Here is a 10,836-nt window from a genome sequence, read left to right on the forward strand (position 1 = left end):
ACTGCTCCTTCCCTGAAAAACCTCAACTGCTCACAATTTAAATGAAAACCAGTCTATATGCTTCTCATTCAAGAAGAAACTGAAAAGAATGAATAAACAAACACAGAAATAGCAGCTTCCAAAAAAAAAAAAAATTCTACTCTCAAAGTCTAGCTGACATTTGCAGATACACAGCACTGCTCTAACAAGTGAGTACTATTTTCTTTGTGAATAATCTGATTCCAGGTAAACCCCCCAGTTTCAGAATACATAATGTTCATTATATACTATAGCAAAAGTTACAAACTCATTTCAGTATTGACACTGATCCAGGTTGTATAATGTCAAAAGATCCCGTGATCAACAACAAAGTATTGATGAGGCAAACTGGCACTATACAGCAGCTTCATGAGATCCTCAGTTAATGGATACTGAAGGTGAAAACACAATAACCTGAATTAGTAAAATGTAGTGGTGCTAGACCATGATGCTATTTCCAGGAATATCCTCTCACCAGTTTATACACTATATGGCATTGTGATAGGCTAGAAAAGGCAAAAGGTCTTGCTTTGACCAGAGGGAATATATTCCACTGCTACTTCATGATACCGGAGCAAGATTGATCTGAAGGAAGCAATAAGGCATCAAAGTCTTAAATATGTCCATCTGCCTCCCCCCCCCCCCTTTTTTTTTGTTGTTAATTATGAATTGCTTAGTAATCACTTTGGAGAGCTGTATGCTCATTCTTTTTCTGAAGGATTGTCTCATGAATACACATGAAATACATCTGGAGCAAATGAAGAGGAAAGATCCACTCCTGGAACTCGGCCTGATGCCAAACCAAAGCACCAGAAATTTAACTGAGGATCTGAGAACAAAGAAGCAGAAGAGATGTCCAGTAACACTCTTGTGTGCCCATACTATAAGGAATGAGACTTGGTCCTTAGAAGTAATGCCATTTACAAAGTGAAGAAAATAGTTACCCAGAATATTCAATAACAATTTTGACCTGCTACATGTCGTGGTCTGACAAAAAAAAAAAAAGGATTTCAAAGTGGCACGAACTGACTATGTAGAGTAAGACATTAAATAAGAATATCATAAGAATCATACTGCAACTACTGTGGAAAAGTACTATGGACAAGAAAGCAGCAAATGCTGATGAGCTGAGCTTTACCAGTAACTATTAGTGATTTATTACAAAACAGCTGCATTGGGACATTTAAACTACTATTTTTTTTTCCATTGCTAGCTGTCTGTTACTAGTTGGAAAGAGACTTTCAGTTCTACTTGTCTGCTTGGCATTTAGCACCATTCTCCACCCACACAGCCTATTCAAAATGGCACCCACACTGGAAATTTTACACTTTTAAACTTCAATTTTCCATCTGTATCAAATTCCACAACATTCCAGCTGCAATTCCAGAAGTCAACTGTGTTGTCTTCATGCCTGCTCTGCTGTTCACACTTTCTCTCCTCTCTCTTTTCTTGCCCTCCTGTTAAGCAAGTTGAGCAGTTTAAACTTTACTATACCCCCATGTAGGTTAAAAGTTAAATCGACCGCATCCAGTGTACAGTATTTGAAACAGCAGCAAATGAAAATAGCAAAAACAACTGAAAAAATATATGTTGTGGCTGATTTTTTCCTTCAGCTTTTACTGTATTTGTGATTTTATGATGTAACATTGTTTACAGCTCTGGAACAAGCACTGCAGAATTCCTCTGATTTGGCAATGTACTTTGTACTTATCTATAGCTTAAAAAAAAAAAAAAGTTAAAGCAAAGACAGTAGTTCAGTTTGGTATAAATACTGCAAGACAAAGCAGCTCACTCAGGACCATGATCTGTTCTGTTCCTGCATCAGCTGCCAGAGATAATGCTGCTAAACAACAAAACGGAGCATCTCCCTCATTTCCCACTCTCTCTATATTTGGTGCTGACTCACATCTGGGATAACATTTCCCACTAATGCCTTCCAAGGGCATCTGACTTAAGCACACATTCAGTTACTGCTTCCCACCACACGCAAGTCAGCCACCCACATACCTGCCTTTGTTACACGGTAGCAATGCTGAAGAAAGTAATTTGGGAAAAATCTTGCCAGTGCAGAAGGAAGGCAGAAAAGCCTTTTTTGGAGGTGAGCTCTGTCACAGCTAAGGGAATAGAGGGTAGGAATGTTTTTCAAAACTGTAGGAACAGAAACGTGTCAGACAAGCAATACCCCAGTTAAGTATTCAGGCTTTCCACACTTCTCTTATCAGCTATGGTTTGTTCAAAGGCCCATCACCCATAAAATAAACAGATTGATTTTGAAACAAGCAAAGAAGCTTTATTCCAGGAAATTCATTCTGGTGGAGGACTGCAACGAGTTTTAGAGGAAATGTTCCCTGGAGGATTTCTCAACGGACAAGACTGTTGGTCTTGGAGAGGGACACAATGACGAAGTGCAGATGCAAACAGTTGTGACAGCCCTTTTTTGTTGCTGTTTTTCAAAAGACTGTAGGGTTGCAACCAAACTGTCCAGTGACTGCAAGTGAGAATAAACAAAACATGCACCCTAGCTCAGGCACCATATTCATCAGCTCTGTCAGTCATGCAGCCAGGAAATGGAGGCAGATCTGCTTGAAAATAGTTTAGAGACAGCACTAGTCTTCTATCCATTTCTACTAATAACCACATGTTCCTGTTACATTGCATTATTATAGTTGCATTATACTAATTTCCATAGGCCTTGCCTTCAACATGAAGGCAATCTGTTTCTGACTTCATTTTATGAACTCCAACAGACACTTTGCTGTGACATTTTGCCTTCTTGTTTATGGCATTTCTTACCTATGCCCAAACATCTAGCGAAGAGTCTCATAATCCAGGAAAGAACACGATGCATTCAGACACACAATAACAAGGAACCATCTCCTACAATTTAACATGACCAAGCTCCATTGTCCATTCCAGCACAGCTGTGGTTCAAAGTATGTCTGCAGGATGCAACACCTCAGCTCTGCACTCTGTTGTATGAAAGTATCTTCTACAAAGATGAAAGAGGCCTTCCAGTACTTCTGAAGTTAAAGCATTAGCACTAGGAAATAATGAATATAAATATATGCCATTTAAGAGACCCGTGTATTTTGGAAACTGCACAGAAAGAAAGCAAAGTGTTGGGCTCTGAGATGGCTCCCATAACATTACAGTAAACATCTTTTTCAGATTAGACTTTCCTCCAAGGTATTCCAAAATGTCCAATAAATGTCTAAGGTGTTCCAGTTGTCCAATATTAAGCTGATAGGAAACGATCAGAGATGGCAAGCTTTCACGCAGCAAGACCTTCCTGAAGTTCTCATACAATGGCTGATCACCATTGCTCAACAGTTCACTACTCATCTTCATTTCAGCAGCTGCAAGCCCACAGCACTGCTATATCCAAGAAAGGCTCCAGATAAATACACTGTAGAAAAACAAGCTCAGTTCTCCCATTTATTCTTCTTTGTTAGACATAGTCCTATGGAATACAAAGCCCAGTGAAGATGCAGAGCCATTATCATCCACAGACATGCCATTAGTTATAGTCTAGACTCTTGCTTCCCATTCAACCATGCCAACACAGTGTCTCCTACTCAGCAGCTGTATAATTTCATAATCTAGTTCAGTGAAAGGAATAGCTGCTTCTTATTTCTGCCTGCGGCTGGCATGGGAGGTTAGGAGGCTAGGCAGAAGACAGAAAGAGCACAAGTAAAATCTTACCCAAAGTATTCATCCAGGAAACATCAATAGGAACTGGCAGCGACGATTTTAGGTCTTTGGGGTGATGTTTCTTTTTGACACTTTGGAAAAGCAAGGAAAAATAGAAGCCCATTATGGTACATAACTTGCCTTCCTATTTCATTTGTCCTTCCGAGCTTCTCAGTTACCAATATGCAAGGTTAAGAGAAGAGAGTTCATGAGTCTGTGTGGGCAGTAGGAGCTAAGATTACAGCCAAACTACTGTATTTGCTTGTGATACACCCAATGTCACTATCGCACTGTAAGCAAAGGCCCCTAGGGAGCTGAAAAGAAAAGGGCATAGAAGGCAAAAGAATAAACAGTGACAGAAACAAAGGGCAGACCTTCCTCCTACCCCTTTTCCAATATGAGGTAATTCAATTAGGATTTAAATAACACTTCAAAGTATATTCATAATTTTAATGACAATCTCTTCTAGTTTAAATTTTTACTGGTAAATCTAACAGATTTTTGCTCAAAATAAGCAGTAAGAACATCCATTATTAACTGCCTATAAAAGATACTCTTTTTTTTGTGTGTGTGTTTTATTTTCGCCTTGTCACTTGGATAGCCATGTAAAACAGGTTTTGCTAAAACAATGTGCAAGATAAAACAAGAATGCTGTTGGGAGTTCAACAGATAATCAAGGTGCTAGTTACCTGTGCAGGTTAAAAGTAGATGGCAAAGTTAGGCACAACTTTGACTGAACAAGTACATCTCCTGATTTTAAATACAAATTGTAGAACTCTGCATAGTAATGTTTCCATTCCTACACGATTTGTGTATTTGTAAATCAGGTTTACTCATCTCTTAACATTTCAAAAGGTCTACGATGATTTAATGTTAATTTTGATGAAGTTCTTTTTTTATTTTAAAGGTGAATTCACAAACTCATGTTCTCACAGCCATCTACATGCTGGTAACAGTGTACAGCAAGGACAAAATGTTGAGTTACAAGGCTTTAAGGTTTGTTTTTTATTATTTATTTATTTTTTTACTGTCAATTAACACACTTCTAGTCATCTTTGGCCTAGACTTGTTCCCAATTTCTTTCATTTTCCTTCCTCATTCATCTTTTTGCAATAACGAAATAACGATGACTGTCATGGCTCTTTGAAAAGATCATTTCTTTCCACCACACCAGCTGTACATGGAGAAGATGAAACTGACTCATTTGGCTCTATAGTTAAGTTGTAACTCAAAGAGAGAAAAAAAAAATCTCAAGGAACTTGAGCCAGTTTTATTTTTAGGCAGCTCCTGGTGTCCACTTGAAAAGGAAAGTCCTTTGAGAATTACAACCAAGAAGTCATAATCTAAAATTGCATTTAAGAAATCACATCTAAGAAAAACTCTGGAACCAAACATCTCAACTTTTCTTAGGATAAAGTTCTGCCAGCATGAATACGATTTTAGAAGTTGCCTAAGTTTGTTTTCCTAGCCCTGCAATCCTTGCTCAACTACTTGAACATGAAAGAGTATCTAACTTACATAATTACTAAACCAAGTCTTTATCACTTTAAAAAGCACATTTCATACGCGCACTTAGTCATGTTTTTAGGTGTGTAATAAAGTGTTACACTGCTCAAAAATTAAGTGAAAATATAATTATTTCCAAACCTACCTCAAGTACATGCATAGTAAAGAATATGCCTCATAAAGGTATAAAAGTTTTTTTTTTTTTTTTTTTTTTTTAATAGTTATGAAAGTGTCTAAGTGAAATATGGTCAACCAAACAAAAACAGATAAGAAATAAGGAAGTCACAAGCAAGGTGGCTGGGAAATGACATTTTTACCTTTAGTCTTTCAAGATACATATATACATGTGTGTATATATATATGTATGTATATTTAAGTAAAAAATTGTATGTATATGCACACAAACATCCCAAACAATGGAGAATTTCCTGTAAAATTCCCGCACACTTGGCAAACATGTATTTTACATTTATGCTGCTAAATGAAAATTCAGTCTCATTTCAGCAGAGCTCTTGGACCCGGATAAATCTTAAGTACTTGTAAAATGGACTACTTAATACAGCACTAACTACAGAAAGTAATTAAGTGCAACCAATGACATAGATCCACAAAAGCAAGCAAACATTTGTATTGAGCAGACTATGTGGAGAGCCACATTTTACATTTTGGTTTAAACCAACAGAGTCCTGCTAATGTCAATTGACTCTAATCATACATCTCTTTTGAAAACAGCTCAGCCTATTTTAAAAATACCATACTACCACTCCATTGTAAGAAGACCATTTTAAAAAAAGCTTGGAGAACATCTAAAATTGAATATCTCAGATTACAGAGTATTTAAATGGTTCATGCAATACAATTAAACTAGTTATAATTAGTGCCAATGCTTTTCCTGCTGATTCTCCAAGTTCATCATTCTGAAAATAACATCAGTTGAGTGAAAATCAAATCTATCTCATATTACTTGTACTACTCAGAACCTGGAGTAACTTCACTGAAGAATCCTGTATTTTTCTACTATTTGGGCTAATCTGACATCATTGTTTCCAACGGTTTATTAAAATTATACTAAAATACAATTGAATTGCACATGAAAGATCCAAATGAGGCTATGTATAACAACTGTACTTGTGGGTACACTACTTCATAGAAGAGCTGCAACTGCAGAAAATTTATTACACTTTAAATCACCACCAAAGTTCTGACTAATTCTTATCCTACTCCTTATTTATAAGCCGCTTAATAAAGAGTACTTTAATATTTAAATTCTGGCTGGCAGCCCTAATTAAAATAAGCAAGCCTCACGGCAGTTTTTCTGTTCCACTCAGTGGATGAAGGAGTCACATTCAAATATTCACACAGAATATTGAATTTTGTAAGCTCAAAATTCACTGCCAAGGAACTGCCTCCAGTATTCACTCCAGTTTCACTATTTCAGCAAACAAGTGTTCTTTCAAACTAAATTGGGACTTCTCTAAAGGTAAACAGATAAAGCTGGTTAAAGTGAAAATAAAGAAAACTTGGATAAACAGCAGTCTAAAGTATCTTGCAGAAGAAGCTGAACTATACACTGACAGACAGATGAGCTACGCAAGTAACTGGGTACAGCCAAGTGCTATTCACATAAACAGTGAAGAAGATGCTACATTTATTTCTTAGAAAAATAAATGTCTTAACAGAGTATCACCTCAGTCGATGAAATCTTAGCCATACTACATACCAGGAAGAGTTCAGAAACTCAGGAAAACCTCGTAATCAAATGCATTTGAGTTAACTGTGTAGAGTTTTCCTTAACATTTTGTTTTCATATTATCATTGTTATCAGCACAATGTCAAGCCCTAATAAGGTGTTTATCTAGTCTGTAATAAGGAATAGGTACTCAGTTGCACCCAGATCCACTACTCCACTTGTCTGAAGACTATTCACTTAGCCTGGCTGAAGAATGGCCCCCTCAATTAATGCAAAACAGTGAAAACCTGTGAGCATTTTGTTTGAATAAATTCCAAAGGTGATATTTGTATTATAAAGTCAGTGAAACCAAGCCGTTTAACTAGAGGTACAGGCCTATATTTTTATACAACTTCCAAACTAAACTTACTGCTTACAGTATCTTTGCTCTGACTCCTCTCTCTGATTCCTTTCCCCCTCCTTCAGAGGTCATTGGTAGAACTGCATGCACAGATATTAAGGACTTCTGTGAGTTCTGCCTCCATACAGTAGCACAAGAGAACCTGGAATTAAACACGTTTTCCGTGAGGATGTTTATGTAACCACTGCATTCCTTGAAGATTTTTAAAAGGTTTCCTTCACTGTCCCAATTGTCTTATTCCAAGTACCCTTCCAGAATCTTAGCTGTTTAACATTCACCCATCATAAATTCCACAAATTTTCCCCATTTATAGTTTGGAGATTTCTGACTAGTTTACATGCTCTATTTCAGCTTTTTGGCTCAGCCAGCTACACTTTTCATAGGCTTGACTGCTCATTAATCATGCCTGATAGATTTAAAATCCAACTGGTGTAATTTAGTCAAGTAGAAGGAAAGCAAGTTCACGAGAAAATATTTTCAGCTTTGGCCAACAGGAAAAAGAAAAGCACATTGTAAATTTTTTCCCTTCACAAAGTGTTTCACATTTTTAAAATATTTGCTTTGGCATGCATTCTGCCACGCACCCCCCATTATCTACCGTGCTCCTCTTTTGAAAAGTATAATTCTGTTCAATTTCAATAAAAGTTACAACAACCTAGAATCCCAATGCTACTAGGTTAAAGTAGATATTCTGTATAGGCAAGAAGTATGGTGGATGTACAGAAACAGACACTCAGCTGAATTAAACCCAAATAGCTCTGCAGCCTTTGTTATGTCCATGAGGATGCACAAGGTTATGAAATTGGGTTGAAGAGCTTTGGGAGTGAGGCAGGACTGAATTTAAAAGCAGCAGCATGTTGTTTTATTCAGGGTGCACAAAGTGAACTGCTCCTGCTACTGTACTGCTGTAGCTGATCAGAGGGTTATGAGAGGATAGTAAGAATTCCCACACGTCTTTAGAAATTGTGTTAAAAATGTACAAAAAGGGATGAGATTTCAATGCTTAGCTTCTGTATGTCACTAAATGGGGAAAGCTCTACAAGTACAAATTCTTTAGAATAGAAAAATGAATATATTAACTCCTTCAGAAGAAGCCTTTTAAAGTTTTCTTTTTGACTCCTGAGCCAAGCTTCAATCAACCCTTCCAGCGTATGGACTTCTACCCTGTGACAGCTACACCATCTCTTCACCTGCATCAGACAGCAAAGCCAGCCTCCGAAGCACATTGCGTAGACATGAACAGCACGGGTAGCGCCTCGCTGAGCCTCTGTGCACACTCACCCAGTACCCCTAATACCACCTCACACTTCAGCACCGATGTTCAGTGCCATTTATCAAAGCCTCAGTCACGGGTTAGAAAGAATAATCCTAGAGGATATTGCCAGAATCTAAATCCAATTCATATAGTGCAAAAGAAACGAGGAGCTTATGAGTGCGTTCTGACAAAATTTAATCATGCTGCACAAGGACAATAGATATCCTGAAGATTTCTATGGAAAAGTGCAGTGTTTGATCCAAAACCATTTCAGAAAAACAGATGCAAGCAAACAAAAGCATTCAAGGCTATCAGAATAGGCAAGATACCCTGTGCACCTCCAAGCATCTTCAAGAACAGAAACCTTCACATGCATTAAGTTTTTAGAAATCACCAAATATCTGCTTTTAAGAGACTAGCCTGCATTTTTAAGGATTCATGAACGGACATCTGAACAGATCTCTTTACTTTTCAAAATTCTGGATATATTTTCTATATGGAAAAGAATAATATATGAAAACCATTTGCAAAAGATAGGACTCTCCTGCTTCCTCCAGTCTTTCTTTGTAAGGCTGAACAAAGCCAAGCATTAAAAACTCAGTTGCTGATATTCACTTCTACAAGGACGGAGGCAAGCACAACAGCAAACACTCCAAGCTGCTAACACATAATGATATTAACACACATTTCTGACAAAAATCTGTAGCATTTAGACCATCTTCCATCCTGAAAAAGCACAAAAATATGTAAAATTTCAAAATGAGGGATGACCTAGCAAACATTACACAGATTGCCTTTTTCATATCTATCTGAAAAAAAATGAAGAAAGCTTTTACTTGATGTGATAGACTCTTTACTAGACCAACCATGGATGGTACCTGGTGCCAAAATTACACAGCTGTTCAGAAACAGAAGGCTTTAACCATGAACATTTTACTCCTAAAAAGCAAGCACTGGGACACAGTTTTGATCATTTGTGCAAGAGCAGGATAAAGCCTATGAGGAATTCTGTCAGTGTACGGCTGACTGCTGGCTAGAGAGAGAAATTATCTTTGCTCATTTCCAGCTCTGCTGAAGGAAAATTTTGAACTACGTCAGAAGTAGGTTTTGGTTATGCCCTATAGTGCTGTGCTATGCTTTTTAAAGTTGTAAAATAATAAATAACAAAAAAAGAGAACAGAAAAGGGAAGAGGAAAATATTGGCACAACAACAGGCTTATATGTCAGTGTAGCTAGTTTTACATTTAGCTGCAAGTGACAACAAAATAAGCACCTGGATATATAGCTAGGTCAAGAAACTGTGGGGAAAAAATAGTAAATCATATCTTCAGTAATTAAAGTCACTTTTTTTGCTGTTTGATACAAGAGTGACAATGTTCTGGTGGGTACTTTCTGGCTGCTTAGACAATGGGAGCACCCATGTATGGCTGGATACATTGAAATCTAGGTAGAAAGTGACAGAAATTCACCCTCCCCTCAAAACAAGTTAATTTAAATTTCAATTTATTACTAGTTTTATTTTGACATCTATTTTTCATTTGAGACAACATGCCTTATAATCTGAAACTTAATGGGAATGAACATTACACTCTTCCATACAACAGAATTAACAGAATAATGAAAGGGCACATTTCAATGTAGTACGCACTATTCAAAATATGACTGCTTGATGCGTTAAAATGAACATTTCAGAAAGGCAGAAATCACTTATTCTTCTCCCCAGTAGTCTGATTCACTATTTTTCATTTTCCTTAAAAAAAACTGTAATGAAGTAGAAAAAGTACAATCACCAATTGCGTTACGTAGAAGGAGCAACTGATGCAAAAAGCTTGTAAACTCAGTCTGAGACTAACTGAATGCTCTGAAGCATTCAGCAAATAATTGCAAGTATCAGATGCATTCAGTTTGTGTTTGCAAATGACCTATCCAAAAGCAAAATCACTCAATTCTATTAAAATTGTGACTTGCCTTACAAAACATACAGCCTACTTTCAGTTTGGGAAAGAAAACTTATTTTAAATGAAGTTAAGCAAGAAAGAAAAATCCAATGTGTTTACTACATCAAAGACAAAAGGTTCCTGTCTTTGCTCGCAAACAAAATATTCGTAGAACTCGAAGCGTACAGGAAATGAGATAGACCACAAATTCATAGTCAAGGAGTCAAGCGAAGAAAAAAAAAAAAAAAGTTTTTGTCTTCCTACAAAAGATGGACAGAACATTAGAGACTATGTTCTCCAGTAATGATTGGTACAGGAGAATAAATTTAATCTAATAAAC

General features: G+C 37.0%; 1 long non-coding RNA gene across 1 annotated transcript; it reads right to left on the reverse strand.

Annotated features, from left to right (window-relative positions):
* Positions 1-2,286: 2,286 nt before the first annotated feature.
* LOC137862448 (uncharacterized) lies at positions 2,287-5,254 on the reverse strand. Its single transcript, XR_011100281.1, has 2 exons — positions 3,721-5,254; positions 2,287-3,478 (listed from the first exon to the last, which is right to left on the reverse strand). It is a non-coding gene; the product is annotated as an uncharacterized lncRNA (long non-coding RNA).
* Positions 5,255-10,836: the final 5,582 nt, after the last annotated feature.

The sequence above is a fragment of the Anas acuta genome, chromosome 1 (genome assembly GCF_963932015.1).
Source record: "Anas acuta chromosome 1, bAnaAcu1.1, whole genome shotgun sequence".
Taxonomy (NCBI): domain Eukaryota; kingdom Metazoa; phylum Chordata; class Aves; order Anseriformes; family Anatidae; genus Anas; species Anas acuta.